This window comes from Rhinolophus hipposideros (genome assembly GCF_964194185.1).
Source record: "Rhinolophus hipposideros genome assembly, chromosome: 3".
Taxonomy (NCBI): Eukaryota; Metazoa; Chordata; class Mammalia; order Chiroptera; family Rhinolophidae; genus Rhinolophus; species Rhinolophus hipposideros.
This window is the reverse complement of record NC_138049.1, coordinates 42,772,188-42,791,259: the sequence shown is the minus strand read 5'-3', so window position 1 is coordinate 42,791,259 and position 19,072 is coordinate 42,772,188.

Here is a 19,072-nt window from a genome sequence, read left to right as displayed (position 1 = left end):
TATCAAACTGAATGTTTTGTTTATAAACGTGAGAGGAAAGAGAAAAGCCAAAATACTGCACAACTAAAAAAGCCCATTGTTCTGAATAATAAAACTGCCAGAAAAGGTAAATTGTGCGTCAGGGCATGAATTTATTTAAAGAAGATAAAAGACTTTGTTTCCTCAAACTCTCCGATAGAGACACTCAATCAAACCCCAAATCTGAAGTAGCAGATATTAGATGTCAGATGCATGGGTCACTCATTCATCTCCCCGTTTCCTTGATATAACTCAGCTCAGAACAAGGAAAAACAAGTCAGCTGTAATTAAGATGCAAAGACAGTCTCAATCCTCTGGGCATTGATAACTGTGCCTGAAGTAGCCATCCCTGAAGTGTTTGTGAATGGCTGGAGAAACTTGATGATGGCGAAAGACTTTAAACGGAAGGGGACAGAGAATCAGGTAAGATATAACATGATTTTCTTCTCATCAATCTCTTGTTTTTCCCTCCAAATACAAACCCAAATCTGTTAGGAGAATATTATGAAACATGAAAAATGACTCTGCTTTTCTTCAATTTTGCTGTTTTTGAAATCATCTCCATAAAGACTAAACAAACACCATAACGAACCTTTTAGTTCCAATGTTTTAATTGATTCAAAATTAATTAAGTGAAACCTTTTAAGGCCCAACTTCATGGGTTTCTTTTGTCCTAAAATCCAAATATTTATAATTCCCAAAACTGCATGAATCTCATACTTACATTGTGGCCCCCTCTAAATGAGGAGAAACAATTTAGACCCCAAACAGGCATTCTTTCTGCAGTGTAATACCAATTCAATTTCAACCATCTGAAAAATTACTCAATTAAATCTGAACACACGTGATTGCCCATTTTGGAATAGCCCTCCTTCTCTGTGGCCTTTTCTGCAGGGTTGCTGATAAGGAGCTGGCTGTGCTAACATGTGTGAGTACAAACACATACACTAAAGTAACGCTTCTAGTGGGAACGCCTCTGTACTCGGAAATTTTGTGTTGATGTTGAATAATCCTTGGGTGTTTGAGGTCTCTGTGTTTTTTGTTTGTTTGTTTTTTTGTTTTTTAATTACAATGTTTATGCATTCATTATATATTTGTTGAAATCACACTGAATTTCAAATATTCAAGATGACTTCTTTACAAAATATATTTTTAAAGCCAGAATTGGGAGAGGAGTTAGAGCAATTCAGTCTTTAATAAAGAGTTAATTGATGGCTAGAGGATTCTGGAATGAGTCAGATAGTCTTGGTCTCAAGCAATACACTTGAGAGGACTGAGAAAAGGAGGCAAATAATTATAATATTAATATAAAGCAGGTGAGATGAGTCATTTATGAGTACAAAGTGAAATGAGTTCAAAGGAGGGAGTGCTGACATCCTTTTGAAACTGCAAAAAATATTTTGTGAAACTTTGAAATTTAAGATTGGTTTAAAAAAATAAGATTGGTTTGAAAGATTAAGATTTTGACAGGGAAAAATATTTTATACATAAGGAATAACATAAGCAAAGGCACAAACAAGAAAGGACTGCGTGGCAGGCAAGTGGTTTATTTTGACTAGAGTTGGGTATACACAAATCACATTAAGAACACACACCAGAATGCACTCTAACCTGGGAGCAGTGTAGACTAAACTGGAGTAAAGAAATAAATGAATGGGGGTGAGGGGAGGGTGTAGCTGGTTCGTGAGGAGACTAAACCTGCAATCTAAGAGAGAAATCAAGATGAGCTTAGTTATGGTGGTAACAGCAGGAAAAGCAAAGAAAGGATTTGTGAACAACTTTCTAAAGAACTGCTTGCTAACAACTGGTGACACATTGGATGGGGTGAAAAGAACCCATGATAACTGAGCTCGGACCTGGGTACCAAGAGAGGTGCTTCAAACAACAGAGATAAGAGGAGGAATTAGCTGTGGATCAAACAAAACCTTCTGTTTGAGATTTCATTTATTTGAATACTCGGTGGAACGCTCAGGAGAAGAGGGACTCTTTCTAACAGACACATTCATGTGTCACATTGGTGCTATGGATATAAATTTGGGTGTCAGGGCTTAGTGATGAAAGTTTAGATAGCAAAATGTAGGGTATTACTAAAGGGGAGAGAAAGGCAAGGGGAGAAACTGGAGTCGAAGGGAATATCAGGTAGCTGAATGTTAAATAGCTTAGAGATGTTGGGAAGCAGAAGGCTACTTTTAGTGCTTAGGGGATCACTGGCAACACTGAAGAGAACTTTGAGTATAGAGCTGACAGTGGGGCCCAGAAGGAAAAGTGTGAGGAAAGGATAATGAAAGAGAGAGACAGAAATCTCCAGCTAGCATGATGCTGCTTTTGAGACTTGAACCGCCATGCGCTGGTAAGATGACCATCCCAGTTTGCCCAGGATGGTACTATTTTAGCACTGAAAGTCTGCATCCCAGGAAATTCCTTAGCTCTGGGCAAACTGGGATAGTTGGTCAGCCTATAACTCTTATGTGACATCTGGCACTTAGTAGGTTTTCAGTATTTGCTGAATGAATGAAAAAAATGTTTATGGCAGCTCAATCGTTCCGAGGCTTAGTTTCTTAATTTTGTAAAATGAGGTTAGTAACATCTGTAGTAGCCAGAACATGAGGTTTATTTTGACAACGAAATGAAATAATATAGTATATGAGATCATTTGAAAAAAAACATAAAACACTGCATAAATGTATACAAATATAGGATAATTTCTATTAATTTTTACATAGTCTCGACTTATCCAAAAAAGCATACTATTATTGTTGAAATTTTCATTACTGTGTGGAAATTTTTTTTTTTTGTCAACTAGCTTTGCATTGCCAGTGATCTGATATTGGCACCGAAATCAGTAATTAATTTTGTTTATATGGCGCCCAACACCCAAGAGCCTCTAGGCATCTAGCCAAATACTTTTTTAAATATAGTCATTAAATGGAAGAAGAGAGCCAAGCAAACTCCTAAACTGGCAAGTGAAAAAAAGAGCAACTGGCAAATGGAAATAAATTAAAAAGGAACTAAAAGCAAGTATCAACTGAGAGAATTTCATCCACTATCTAAGGACAAAAAAATGCACTCAAAACTTAACAAAAATTTGGTAGTATAAAGTTATCTACCCATTCTTTTCATTTCTGGATAAAAGAGTCTCTAAGTCATGAATTTTTAACGAAGTTTTTCAACTTTTTGTTTACTAAAAATGCAATTAAACTTTTTTTCACCTGTCATCAAATTCTCATGTTAAAGCTGGAAGAGACGTTGGGACATCATTTCATCCCAACCCCTTATTTGATGTGTGATTTTTGTATAAAGAACCCTGGGTAATATTTTATTAACATACATAAAGCAAAGTTTTATGAACATAGCTTGACTAAGTGAAGGGAACACTCTCCCATGATTTAGGAACTCTTCGCAGTTTTCTGCTTGACTTATCTCAGAGTACAGACAAGCAATGGATCAGAGTCTTTGACCAGACTCTATCAGTCCTCCATCCACATCCCTGCTCTACTCCCTTCTAGACAGAACTGCAATGTCATGGCCCTGGAGTATTTTGGCTCAATTTTATTCCCCAAGAACTGTACTGTGAAGAAGACTTTTGCTTTTTTATCTGCTTTATTTTCATTCCTTCTACTCAGCTCTCTTTGCTTTCTTCCCCCAATTAATGCCTTTATATATTTCCAGTAGTAAAATGTGATATGATTCAATGGAGTATTACTCAAGGGCTTAAATTTTTTTCTACAAGAAATTCAGCATACTTTAACTTTCTTGTGTTAGCCCACTCATTCTGCCTTTGATTTCCCTGGAAGACAACCTATACTTGAAGTGTCCTACATCTCAAGTTCCATTTCCACAGCAACAAAAAAGTTTCTAAAATTAAATCTTCTCCACAAATAAGTTACTGAATAATACCCCAAATTTTTGGTCTAACACTAATGTACTATGCTAACAGGTTTTAATAAATTATAATATTAAATATATGCACAAATTTGACCTGGATAAACAAATTGTGAGATGTACTTGAACACTATTATATAATGTCTGATTTTCTAATTGTACTAATAAAATTATGGCTCTAATATATCAATATATGATATTATTAGCAAGGGCATCTTGTTTACTACAGTATTTATTTCATGCATGTATAGCCTGTCAGATGATTAGCTTGTGTTAAACTGTGACATAAAGATACCTCTCCTTACTTTCCCTAGGAAATTCTTAAATATTTAATTTATAGAGGTGTCTGTTGCTAGAACATTTTAAAATGTTAGTGCTTCAAACGTAATTTCACTCAAACACTGTGGAAAATATGAGGTAACTACATAGGATTATATATCAAACTCTGAAATTTGAAGAACCGTATCTTTGGCTGAGAAGGAAAAGTGGTGGAGTACAAGGAACTCTGACATCACATCATAAGACCTAGATTCACTTCTGATTCCAACTCTTATTAGCAATTTGATTTTAAGTAGGGGATTTACCCTGCTAAGCCTGAGTATTCTTATCCATGAAATAGAAAAAATATGTTTTACATATAAAGCAGGTAAAAACATTTTACAAATAAATTGTCAAGCAATGTACAAATGCCATATATTATTTAGCTTATTTTTGTATTTCCTGTAATGCTTTTCTAGGTGCCCATTAAATACTTTTCAATAAATGGTGACATGAAATTTCTACAGGAACTCAAATATAATTATTTCATATAATTAGTCACTTTTGGGAGCATATATTTCCATTGCATTTTATTTCTTAAAAGAGTACTGAAAATTCAATTATTTGGATTTTTTTTCTCCCTTGGATATCTGGGATAAAATATTTCAAATAAATCTCACAAGCTAGGCACAAGCTACCTTGTGATATTGGCTATAGATTTCTGAAACATTATTGCATTTCATTCCCCAAAACAATTTTACAGCATAGTAACATTTTTTATTTTTTTTTATTTTTTTACTTTTATAAGGAAAATTTTGGTTCAAAATCCAGCTGCGTTGTTTATATGGATTTCTCTCAGCCAAAATTTTCTGTAAAAATTCAAGATTTGAGTTTTTTTTCCTCTTTCAAGAAACAAAACCAAATAAGCAGTTACATGTATTTTATTTTTCTGTAAAATATACAATTTATTCTGCTCTTTTTTTTTTTTTTTTTTTTTTTGCCTTTGCAAAATATCAACTGTGAGGACACTGTCTGAATGTATTTGAGAGCAATTTCTATTTTTAAGCTTCTTAGAATAATTACTTTTGTTTTTATGGGAATCATCATAAGGGATTCATTGCAGTAATTTTATTAGCTAAAGTTAAAATATACACTTGATTTCACACTTGACAAAATATAGTACCAAAATAGAGTCAGACATTTTCCTCAATATAAATACATCCCTCCAAAGTCTCTCATGTTTTTGCATTTTCTTCTTACTCCACATCCCCACCCTATGAAGGTAATGCATTTTTACAAATAAATTAACTATGTATAAGCAAGTTCTCTCTGTTTTAATTACAGTCCCTTGACCAAAACTCCTTTAAAATATAAATTGCCCTGGACCTTTGAGTTTTACTTTCATATCAAAGACTTCTTTCTAAATCTACATCAATTATCACGCTGAGTAAAATGTATCCCCTACAGAAAACGGAAGGATTTAGTTGATAATGTCTGGCTTTGACTTCATGACTAGGGGTAATCCGAGCTACCACCACCAGACCAGATCTAGACTTCACATTATTCTTGCATTTGATCACAGTCATCAGCCCTCTTCCTCCTTCTTCTCTTTCCTCCTTCTTGGACATTTTTTTTTTCTGAATTATTATTGAATATGGTGGCAGATGGCATGTCTCTCAGTGAAATCAAAGGCATATGGCAAGCTGTTTTCAATAGTGCCATGCCACCTAAGTTGCAGTATTTGTGTTTTAAAAGAAAAAATCATTTAGCCTGTGATACCAGGATTTGAATGTAGTAACAAATGAGTACTTAATTCCCATAAGCCATGCGTTTCAAAGTTTCTAAAAGATTGTATAGAAATCCTCTCTTGCGGATAATTTAGTCAAGTTTAGACAGGTAGAAACACTCTTAGATGAATTTGACAATTCTAAGAAAGAGACCAAAAAGAAAGTTTGTTTTTTTTTAAGTTGTCTTAATGACTTTGATAACTTGAGAGAGAATATGAAATTTTCAAAACAATGTTATCTATTTAAGAAAACAATGCATTCACTTTAAATGCAAAATCTTTTGCCATTTCCTTTCTTTTTCTGTTTATTCATTAAATTATATGCAAGGATCAGAATCTAGAGGTTAACAAATTCCTTAAGTTTCTTGTGTGTACACGTCATTACTTTAATGTAAATAATTCATTACAGAGTATTACTGGTTAAATAAAACTAGAACAACAATCAAAATTGTAAGAACAGAACTTCTGCTTAGTATTTTATTTTTCCTCTTATAACACAATAAACCTATGTCTTCCCAGAAGACTAGAATCAGCCTTAATGTTAACTCACACCGTCATATCTCCCTGGAGTCCACATTTTTGCGCGCAGAAAATCAGCACCGTGTAACAGGGACAGCTGCTGTGATAGCAACCCTGTAATTGTCCTGGGCTGAACTCCCAGAGGAGTAAAGGAGATGGGGGAGAGAAAGGAAACAACAGTAAAGCTCAGAGAAGCTCCATTTTTCTGAGTACTTCAACTCTTAAAATCTGGCCAGAGCATATGTCTGAATTCAGAGTTGATATTTGTTCTTCTATTAAGTAAAAGGATGTTTCAATTTTCTTTCCTTTGTAGATACATTCTTTTTTTCATTTTAATGAAATTAATATTTGCTAACAAGTTTTATGGCTTTTGTTGAGCAAATCTCTGGACTCAAGCTGTTACATCATGACTGGTTCCCATAAGACAGATTGATAATCATCTTTTTCTCTGCTTTAAATTTGATGAAGCAACCAGAATCTACTAAATAATATAAACATTCCCCTTTTTGTCTCTGTTAGATTTCTACTCTATTAATGAAACACTATGCATTTATTTCCTGTAAGATCCATTATATTTATCTTTATGTATCAAAATTGTAATGCTAAAACTCAGAAAAGGCAACTTGATGAAAATTATGTGTAAAGTACCTTCCCAGTACAGCAATGTTTTAATCTACACCTCCTCCTATTTACTGTTTGCTGTACAATTTAGATATACTGAGGGGTTTGCTAAAACCCCTTTATTTAGGATGGAATCCTTGTTACTCTGAAATTTCTTGACTGCTGGAAAAGACTCAGGAGTCAACTTATATAGCACAATGTCTCTGATGTCTGGAAAGTCTCTCCTGCCCAAATTTTGGCAAGTAGAGGATTAGAGTCTTCCTTTCTGTCAACTAGAATTACTCATATTGACATTCTGTCTTATGATAAATCCTGATATGCATGGTTCAAGCATGTAGTTGTACATATTAATAATTGAATTTTTAAAATGGCTACTTGGAACCTCTTAATATTCTTAAAGCATCATGGTTAAAAGCACGTAATCTGAAGCAAATTGTCTGCGTTAAATCATGGATTCTCCATTTATCAACTCTGAGATTTTAGGCGAGTTACTTGACCTCTTTGTGCTTCATTTTCACCACTTGTACAATGGAAACAATAGCAATACTTTTCTTCACAGAGTTATTAGACATATTAAAAGAATTAATGCGTATAAATCACTTAGAACAGTGCCTAACACATAGTAAACACTAAATAAAAGTTAGCTGTTTACTTTCTAAATACAACACAGAAGGCAGAAAAGTATAATTCAGTGCTTGTGGATTATTGTGTTCTAAGTGTTTTGTTGTTCTTGTAATTAATCTACCCTTTGGGCAAATCACTCAACCTCTCTGAGTCTTACTTTTTTTTTATCTGTACACTGCGGGTAATAACAGTTATTTTAAAGATATTATTGTGGGTATGAGAAATAAAGTATGTAAAACTTCTGGACTAGTCCCTGGCACACAGTGGCACTGAACTCAATTCTCTCTAATGCACTGATTTCGAAAGTAAAAATGTGTATGAAAACATCCTTTCTGTATTTCTACTGAAAACAAACTTGTGAGGGATATATTTAGAAAAATTCAGAAATATGGAGCAACTGATTAAGCTCCTGTTGCTCTTCTTTATCAGTCTGTCCTGGCTAAGCATGAGGAAGCTCAGGCCAAATTCCTTAGCTCGAAATCAGACTGGTGCCAAAGGAGCCATCATCCCTGATGTGGGCTAAGAGCAGTTAATGTTGATTCACATATGGTTTTCTTTTTACTAAATGAGATTATTCCTTTGAAACTGCTGAGTTTCCAAGGTCAATGAGAACTTTGATCTTCTGCAGGTGTGCCTGTTCTTAGGGAGGTAGGATTCAGATGGTTTAAGGTAGTGAATTTCAGGCCTTGATTTGGAAGACGAGAATAAAATAAACTAACTAAAGAAAATGTTTGTTCTAAAATTTAAAATTAAGAGAATTTAAAAGTGTGAATATAAATTTGTATTGATATCATTCAGGAAACTTTTGTCTAAAAAATAGAACAAAGGTAAATACAGTGTATCCATTATATGTTAGCTAACGTTGCTATACATTGGGTAGCATGGGACAATGTTTCCTGTCATGTGTTGCATTTCATATGTACCTTGACATTTAGTTTCTAAGTACTTACTGATGGAAAAAATATCAATTGTGTGCTGTTTCCTTTGGGGAGCTCTGTTTCCATCCCATTTTTTACTTACGTAAAATTTCTATCTTGAGGAACAGACATGTTTTTAATAGTCTTTTTATTCAGTATTTAGTTTTAATTAAGACAATGTGGTTACATTGAACAAAAATGAGCAAGTGTCACAGAATTTATTTTACGTGTACATTAGTTGAAAGCTTTAGTATTTTCAAATTAAAACCTTTAAATTGACTTTTGTTACTCCTCTCTCCTCTTCCCCCAAAAAACAAAAAGAGGAAAACACACACATGTACACACATGCATGTCCAACTAAAGAAAGTCTTTTTCTCTCCCTTTCTGTGTTTTTTGTTCATATTTTTAATCTTTTTTTTTTCAAAACAGCAAATCTCAACTGTTTTACATTTGTAAATGTCACAATGATGCTAAGAGGAGGATAATTTTCAAAATGTTATAAAAGTGGATCTAGTGATTATAAAACAATACTGTGATTTGATAACCCATTTTACCTAGACTATTAGTGAAATACAAGAATATTAAAATAAATTTATAAATTACTTAGTTTTCCAAGATATTCATGTCGATTTGTTGGTTCTGGGCTACATTGTTATGATGTTAAGTATTGCCACCCCAGATCCAGATAGCAAGTGGCTTTGGATGCCTTTCCTCAAAGTGTGATCTGGAGACCACTGCGTCAGAACTAATTTTCTTATTGAAAATCCAAGTTGCGAGTACTCACATGGAACCACTGGAAAACTGATTCTCTGGAGACTAAGGCCCAGAACTGTGTATGTTTAAGAGAACCTCAGATAATTTTCGTGTACGCTGAAGTTTGAGAAGCAATGGGTTAGTATCTGCATTTTCACCTTCTTGATTTCCTAAACTGCAACTGAAAGCTAGTTGTCAATCAGTGTAGAGACTTTTCAGCACAATGGATCTCATCACTGGCTGCAATCAGAATAACCTAGAAAGCTTTCTAAAAATGTCAATGCCTGTGCCTGTACCAGACAGACTTAAGAACAACAGCTCTAGCCTTTAATATTTAAATACAACTTTTAGTAATTAAATATAAAGTGGCTTCTATCATCTTCTTTTTAAGTCAAGGCTAAGTTTTTAACCTTCAGTGTGACTAGAAGATCCACAAGCGTCCTATTTTTGAGAATGTGCATCTCTCCAAATAATGTTGCTAGGCACATAAGAGTAATTCAAAGAATACTTTTTCCATTATAGAGAATGTCCTGGAAAGAAGAAAATAATGATGTAATGAGTGTGAGATGAAGCAATTTCTTAAAAATAGTGGTGTTTTACAGGGGATTGAACAATATCAAAGAGAAGGAAGCTGACTCACTAGACAGAAGCCTGGAAGTTGAAAGGGGCCTGGAAGTTAAAAGGACGTGATGATCTAGAAAGCTGTGGGTCATTGAAAGTTAATTTCCTACCCAGAAGATTGTGGAAGAGGGCTGTGATCATTACTGCTAAGACCAGTGGGGGACTATCCAGTACTTTGAGGAGACAGGTACTCTGTGCATGCCAGTCACCTGAACTTTTCTGGCATTGGTGGTGGGAGATGGAATTTAAAACTGCCAATGTGCACAAACAGGTCACTATTCTGACTACTTTATGAAATATAACAATTCACTTTTAATACTGCCTTTTTAACAATAATAATAATGATAATAATATTTAAAAAACTGGTATTTTAACTAGCAATGGCCAATTGCAGGTGTTTAAATTAATTTTTGTGTGTGTTTGATTTTAATTTTAAAAGCTCTTTTTCCTGAGTTTCTCCAAATATTGTTTTGCCTTTTATTTCTTGTTGCTTAGTCTGTAAATTAAAGCTGTTAAGAGTTCCCAATAAGACAATCTGTAGATTACAATTGCCGCTTGATGCTTTTGCTCTTTGAGAGATGCAACTCTCAGAATTGTACTTTCTGTGAAAAGGGTATTAACTAAGCCAGCTGATTTTATTTATTTATTTATTAGTTTCAGGTGTACAAAACAATGTAATAGTTGGACATTTATCATTTATATCCCTCACAAAGTGATAAACCCCCTCCCTCAATCTACTACCCCTCTGACATCTCATGCAGCTGTTACATTTCCACTGTCTCTATTCCTAAAATGTACTCCGCTTCTTGTAACTATATATAATTGTAGTTGACATTCATTATTGTTCAGCTTTAGCTTCAGGTGTACAGTGCAGTGATCAGGCATCTACATCATCCCTGAGGTGTTCTCCATAATGAGACAAGAGTCCATCGGATACCCTACAAAATCTTTACATTATTGATTACATTCCCCAAGCTGTCCTTTGTATCCTCATGGCAATCTTGTGGTTACTGATTGTGCTTTCTAATCCCCTCATCTTCTTCCTCACCCCCCCCCCCCGTCTAGCAACCCTCAGTTTTTTCTCTATATCTCTGAGGCTGTTTCTGATTAGTTTGTTCATTTATTATATTCTTTAGATTCCACATATAAGTGAGATCATATGGTATTTGTCGTTCTCCGTCTGACTTATTTCACTTAGCATAATGTCCTCTAGGTCTATTCATATCATTGCAAATGGTAAGATTTCATTCTTTTTTATAGCTGAGTAATACTCCGTTTTATAAATGTACCACGGTTTCTTAATCCAGTCATCTGCCAATGGACATTTCAGTTGTTTCCATGTCTTGGTTATTGTGAATAGCACTGTAATAAACATAGGGATACATAAATTTTTTCGAATTAGACTTTTATATTTCTCTGAATAGATACCTAGGAGTGGAATTGCTGGGTCATAAGGTAGTTCCATTTTCAGTTTTTGGAGATACCTCCATACTGATTTCCATAGTGACTGCACCAATCTACAAGCCCACCAGGTGTGCACCAGGGATCCCTTTTCTTCACATCCTTGCACTTGTTGTTTGTTGATTTATTGATGATAGCCATTTTGACTGTGGTGAGGTGGTATCTCATTGTGGTTTTTATTTGCATTTCTCTAATGATTAATGAGGTCGAGCATTTTTTTATATGTCTGTTTGCCATCTGTATGTCCTCTTTAGAAAAATGTCTCTTCATGTCCTCTGCCCATTTTTTAATTGGGTTGTTTGCTTTTTGGGAGTTGAGTGAATGAATTTTTTATACATTGTGGATATTAACCCATTATCAGATATATCATTGACAAATATCTTCTCCCATTCAGTAAGATCCCTTTTTGTTTTATTGATGGTTTCCTTTGCTGTGAAAAAGCTTTTTAGTTTGACATCATCTGACATGTTTATATTTTTTCTTACTTCCTTTGTGCAAGGGGATATATCAGTAAAAATCTTACTCCTGGTAATGTCTGTAAACTTTCTTCCTATATTTTCTACTAGGAGTTTTATGGTTTCAGATCTTACGTTTAAGTCTTTAATCCAGTTTGAATTTATTCTTGTGTATGGTGTAAGAAGGTAGTCCAGCTTCATTTTTTTTTTGCATGTATCTGTCCAGGTTTCCCAGCACCATTTATTGAATAGACTGTCTTTACCCCATCATAAATTCTTGCTTCCATTGCCGTAGATTAAATGACGATATAAGCATTGATTTATTTCTGGGCTCTCTATTCTGTTCCATTGATCTATGTATCCGTTTTTATGCCAGTACCATGCTGTTTTGATTACTGTAGACCTTGTAGAATAATTTGATGTCAGGTATCATGATAACTCCCACTTTGTTCTTATTTCTCAAGATTGCTGAGACTATCTGGGGTTTTTTTATGGTTCCATATAAATTTTATGATTATATGTTCTATTTCTGTGAAAAATGTCCTTGGTAGTTTGAGAGGAATTACATTGAATCTGTATATTCCCTTAGGCAGCATGGATATTTTAACGATATTAGTTCTTCCCATCCATGAGCATGGTATGTGTTTCCATCTATTTGTATCTTCTTTAATTTCTTTCTTCAATGTCTTATAATTTTCTGAGTACAGGTCTTTTACTTCTTTGATTACATTTATTCCTAGGTATTTTATAATCTTTGAAACAATTGTAAATGGGACTGTTTTCTTAATTTCTCCTTCTGATATTTTATTGGTATGAACAAAAGCAACTGATTTCTGAATATTAATTTTGTATCCTGATACTTTACTAAATTCATTTATTGTTTCTAATAGTTTTTTTGGTGGAGTCTTTAGCATTCTCTCTATATAGTATCATGTCATCTGCATATAATGACAATTTTACTGCCTCCTTACCAATTTGGATGTCTTTTTTTCTTTTTCTTGTCTGATTGCTATGGCTAGAACTTTCAGAACTATGTTGAACAGAGGTGGAGAAAGTGGGCAACCTTGCCTTGTTCCTGATCTTAAGGGGAATGATTTTAGCTTTTCCCCATTGAGTATGATGTTTGCTGTGGGTTTATCATATACAGCCTTTATTATGTTGAGATATGGTCCCTCTATTCCCACTTTCTTAAGAGTTTTTATAATGGCTGCTGGAGTTTGTCAAATGCATTTTCTACATCTATTGATATGATCACATGATTTTTATTTTCCATTTTGTTAATGTGGTGTATCACATTAATTGATTTGCAGATGTTGAACCAACCTTGCATACCAGGAATGAATCCCATTTGATCATGGTGTATGATCTTTTCAATGTATTGCTGAATTCTGTTCACTAATATTTTGTTGAGGATTTTTGCATCTATGTTCATTAGGGATATCGGCTTGTAGTTTTCTTTTTTTGTAATGTCTTTATCTGATTTTGGGATCAGCGTGATAGTGGCCTCGTAAAATGTGTTTGGGAGCTTTCCCTCCTTCTAGACTTTTTGGAATAGTTTGAGGAGAATAGGTGATAATTATTTTTTGAATGTTTTGTAAACATTCAAAAAACATTTAAACATCAAATTAAACATTTAAAACATTGAAAGTTTTGTAAAATTCACCTTTAAATTCATGTGATCCAGGGCTTTTTTTTGTTAGGTGCCTGTTGTTTACTGATTCAATTTCCCTGGTGGTAATCAGTCTATTCAGGTTTTCTTTTCTTCTTGAGTTAGCCTTGGAAGGTTTTATGCTTCTAGAAAGTTGTCCATTTCTTCCAGATTGTCTAATTTGTTGGCATATAGTTGCTCATGGTAATTTCTTAATTTTTTTTTTGTATTTCTGTGTTGTCTGTTGTCACTTCTCCTTTTTCATTTCTGATTTTATTAATTTGGGTCCTCTCTCTCTCTCTCTTCCTCTCTCTTCCTCTCTCTCTCTGTCTCACTTTTTGATGAGTCTGGCTAAAGGTTTGTTGCTTTCATTTATCGTCTCGAAAAACCAGCTCTACGCCAGCTGATTTTTAAGCTAGAGTAAGAGCTAAAATGATTGAGTGTTAAGAAATTTAAAATAAGAATGGTTGGTGTTGTTGATTACAATGTGGAGTAGCTACTGGTAAACTAAGGAAACATTTTTGAGAATGTGAGCAAAAACCAAAATATCTGTTCTTAGGTTCAGTTTATGATGGGTTACTTATTAATTTATGGGGTATGAGATTATTTTATGATAGTGCTATTTATAAGACAGCCTTGGTGCAAGTTGTGAATTGTTAAGTAAGAGGATATGATTCCAGTATTAACTAGTAGAAGAACATCGTTTATTTCATAGCTATTTAAATAAGGTGGAAAAAAGTCATTACTTAGATACACATATACAGACAAAAACAATATTGTATGTATATAATGAAGTTACACTAGAGGAAGAGTTGCAGAATGCCTCCAGGAATTCTTAGTGGAAATTACCAGAGAAACTGAAAAAAATACTTCAGTCTTAATGTCTATGTGTCAGCATGTATACATAAAGTATAGGAATGTGAGAACTAAATAGTGAACTTGAATTGTTGATAAAAGTGGGTAAATTTATTGTGGTAAAAATGACTGAGTCCAGCTGACATATAATTCATGACAAGAATGGGGGGAAAAGGGAGAAGGGATCAATTCTTTCTCAAAAGAAACTAAAACTGCAAAGAAGAAATCTATTTTCCCAAAGACATCTATAATTATGATGGCTTGTTTTTCTTATTTTTGTTTCAATTCAAAAGTGAATATCACTTGGAAATTTTCCTCTGTGGAACATGAGGATAGTGATCAGATATAGATATAACTCTTTAGTTAATCAATACTAGGCATTTGCAAATTCAGCATTTTAGTGTGCTTCTTACAAAACAAATAAGTCTAAATCAACTCTGGTCATTTGTTGGGTTTAAGTATTTAATCACACTCTATGTATGATTTTATATAAACTCTAAATAAAGAGTATGTGATCAATCTAGAGTTTGAAACTTTTAGGTTAGACTTAACTTTTTGAAAGATGTTAATTAAAACGATTGTTAACATACAGTACTATATTGGTTTCAGGGGTACACTGTAATTATTCAACATTTATATACCTAAAAGAAGTGATCACCATAAGTCCAGCAACTGTCTGACACCGTCCTATCCTATGTTATCAGAATATTATTGATTATATTGCCTATGCTGTATATTACATTCCCGTGACTTATTTGTTTTAAACCTGGAAATTTGGACCTCTTATTCTCCTTCCCTTTTCCCCCTTTTTAAACATTTTCAATTACAGTTGACGTTCAATATTATTTTATATTAATTTCAGGTTACAGCATAGGGGTTTGACATTTATATAATTTAAGAAGTGAACCACCTGATTAGTCTAGTACCCACCTGACACTATACATAGTTATTACCATATTATTGACTATATTCTATATGCTTTATTTCACATGCCCATGATTATTTTGTAACTACCAATTTGTACTTCTTAATGCCTTCACCATTTTCACCCTGAACTAAAACCCTCTCCTATCTATCAGCCCAACAAATCTAGTACCTATCTGATACCATACATAGTTATTACAATATTTTTTAAAAATATTTTATTGGGAAAGGGGAACAGGACTTTATTGAGGAACAGTGTGTATTTCCAGGCCTTTTTTCCAAGTCAAGTTGTTGTCCTTTCAGCCTTAGTTGTGGAGGGCGCAGCTCGTTGCAGGGGGTGCAGTCCACCATCCCTTGCGGAAGTAGAACCAGCAACCTTGTGGTTGAGAGGACATGCTCCAACCAGCTGAGCCATCCGGGAGCTTAGGGGCAGCTCAGCTCAAGGTGCTGTGTTCAATCGTAGTTGCAGCGGTCGCAGCCCACTATCTCTTGTGGGACTCGAGGAATTGAACCGGCAACCTTGTGGTTGAGAGCCCACTGGCCCATGTGGGAATCGAACTGGCAGCCTTCGGAGTTAGGAGCATGGAGCTCTAACCGCTTGAGCCACCGGGCTGGCCCTAGTTATTACAATATTATTGACTATATTCTTTATGCTATCCCCTACATCCCCATGACTACTTTTCAACAATAAATTTGTACTTCTTAATCCCTTCCCCTTTGTTCACCCACACCCTCCAAATCTCTCCCATCTGGCAACGATCAAAATATTTTCTGTATCTATGAGTCTATTTCTTTTTGTGGTTGTTGTTGCTTATTTTGTTCTTTAGATTCCACATATAAGTGAAATCATATTTCATCTGTCTTTCTCTGTCTGACACTCCAGTCAGCACAGTACCTTCCAAGTCCATTCATTCTGCCACAGATAGCAAGAATACATTCCCTTCCATGACTGAGCAATATTCCATTGTATATACGTACTACCTCTATTTTATTCATTTTTCCATCAACGCCAGGCTACCTCCACATCTTGGCCATTGTAAACAATTCTGCAATAAACATATGGATATACAGGTCCCGTCAAAGTAGCATTTTTGGTTTCTTCAGATAAATAACCAGAAATGGGATTACTGGTTCCTTCTTTGTCTCTTGCTATAGACTTTGTTTAAAAGTCTATTTGTCTGGTATAAGTATTGCTACTCCAACTTTTGTTTTCTTTGTTTTTTTCCTTTCCATTTTCATGAAACAACTTTTTCCATCCCTTTAGTTTCCATCTGTATGTGTCTTTCAATCTGAAGTGATTCTCTTGTAGGCAGCACATGTAAGGATTTTGTTTTCTTATCTATTCAGTCCTCTTATGTCTTTTAATTAGAGCATTTAATCCATTTACATTTAAAGTAATTGTTGATAGACAGGTAGCTATTGCTATTTTACTATTCATAATTTTGGTCATTTTTTTTCCATCTTAAAAAAGTCCCTCTAACATTCATTGTAATATTGATTTGGTGATGATGAACTCTGTGGGGACAGAGCCCCAGAAAGCAGTTTCCAGGCTCTCGGCCTCACATAGAAAGGTGCTGGCTCGGGTAGTAAATGGCCATCAACTGTGATCAGGTGGCCATCAGCTGTGGCTAGTTGGCCATCAGCTGTAAACCGTAAGCTATAGGCTACTAATATAACTGCTGTGGCTGGGCTAGCAGAGAGAATGGGGGCTAGCAAGAGCGGATTGCAGAGAGGCGGATGCCGCCGGTGAGAATATAGTGATATGACTCCCCTACTTATGGCTCCGTGGGTGTTCCTTTATGGCCTCACCATGTGCTGCATTCTTATGTGGGGAGTGGGACCAGAGACCCCGCAGGAGACCCCACATGACAAACTCCTTTAGCTTTTTCTTGTCTGGAAAGCTCTTTTACTTTCAGTTTTAAATGATAGTCTTGCTGGGTAGAGTAACCTTGGTTGTAGGTCCTTGCTTTTCATCACATTGAATATTTTGTGCCAATATTTTCTGTACTGAAAAGTTTCTGTTGAGAAATCAGCAGACAGTTTTATGGGGGCTCCATTATAACTTAGTAGTTGCCTTTCTCTTGCTGCTTTTAGGATTCGCTTTGTCTTTAAAATTTGCCATTTTAATTATAATGTGTCTTGATGTGGGCCTATTTTTATTCATCTTGTTTGAGACTCTCTGCTTCCTGAGCTTTTGTGTCTATTTTTTTTTGGAAGGTTAGGAAAATTTTTAGTTATTATTTTTTCAAATATGTTCTCAATGTCTTTCTTTCTTTCTTCTCCTTCTGGTACTCCTATGATGTGAATGTTGTTATGCTCAATGTTGCCTCAGAGGTCTCTTAAATTATCTTAACCTTTTGGATTCTTTTTTCTTTTTGCTATTCTGATGGGATGTTTTCTGCTACCTTGTCTTCCAAATCACTGATTTGATCCACTGCTCCGTCTGGTCTGCTGGTGATTCTTTCTAATGCATTCTTCATTTCAGTTATTGTATTCTTCACATCAGACTGGTTTTTTTTTACGTTTTCTATGTCATGTTTTTATGGTTGCTATCTCTCTGTTGAGGTACGCACTAAGTTCCTTGAGTCTCCCTATAATTAGTGTTTTAAACTCTGTCTCTAGTAGTTTGCTTGCCTCCATTTTGTTTATTTATTTTTCTGGAGTTTTCTTCTGTTCTTTCATTTGGGATGTATTTTTGTTTGTTTGCTTTTTCATTTTGGCTGCCTTTCTGTGTTTGTTTCTATGTATTAGGAAGCTTTGCTATGTTTTGGCTGGGTGGCATTATGTAGTAAGTGCCCTGTGGGGCCCTGGCATAGTCCCTTTGGTCACCTGCTCTGGGTGCTTCATGAATGTCCCTTGTGTGGGTTGTGTGTGCCCTCCTGTTATAGTTGAGTCTTGATTACTATTGGCACATCAGTGGGTGGCATTAACCCTCAGGCTGATTGGCTGTGGGGTTTGATCACATCCACAGCTTACAGTCTGCTGTGTAGGGGGACTTACCACACTGAGTGGGAATCACCCCAGTAGGCTCTGGTACCTATTGAGACTGCTCTTTGTGTGTGATGCTTATGGGGCTAATCAGGTGGTGCTCTGCTGTGGTCTGAAACCTACCTCCAAGTATGTTAGTTATGGGGACACTTAGGAGGGGCTGGTGCAGGCCCAGGTCACCCACTGCCTGTGACTGGCCATGGATAATTTGGTAAGATCTATAAAGTGATCTGTGGTTGTTTGCTGTCTGTGCTAAAGTTGGAGGGACATGGGAGAGGCCACATTATGAACCAAGGATGTCTGCCATCAGTAGTGGGCCTAGGGTTACTCTGCAAAAAGCCAGGACACCCTGAGGCCTGCTGCCACCTTTTGGCTCCCTTAAGGTTCAGCCATTGATAAATCCTTGTGAAGTATGTGATTTGGGTGAGGCAGGATCTCAGGGAGTGACTAGAGTGTGAAGAGTTGTGGTCACCAGGTTAATGTAGACACTGTTTTGGTGCCAGTGCTAAGCCTGGAGCCATTCAGCAGAAGTCTCAGAGCACACAAAGCCCAGTTGTTGTCCACCTGGGGTCCAAGGACTTTTATAGTTTTCCAAGAAAAAGTTCAATGTGGCTGGGACTGGCTGCTCCTGAGAAAGTGCCTCTAGTGTTGGATGGGGTGGGGGTCCCAGTGAATAAGCAAGGAAGAGTAGCAGAGCTCACCAGTCCAATCAGATTTATCTGTGGTGAGGGAGGGCTCAACC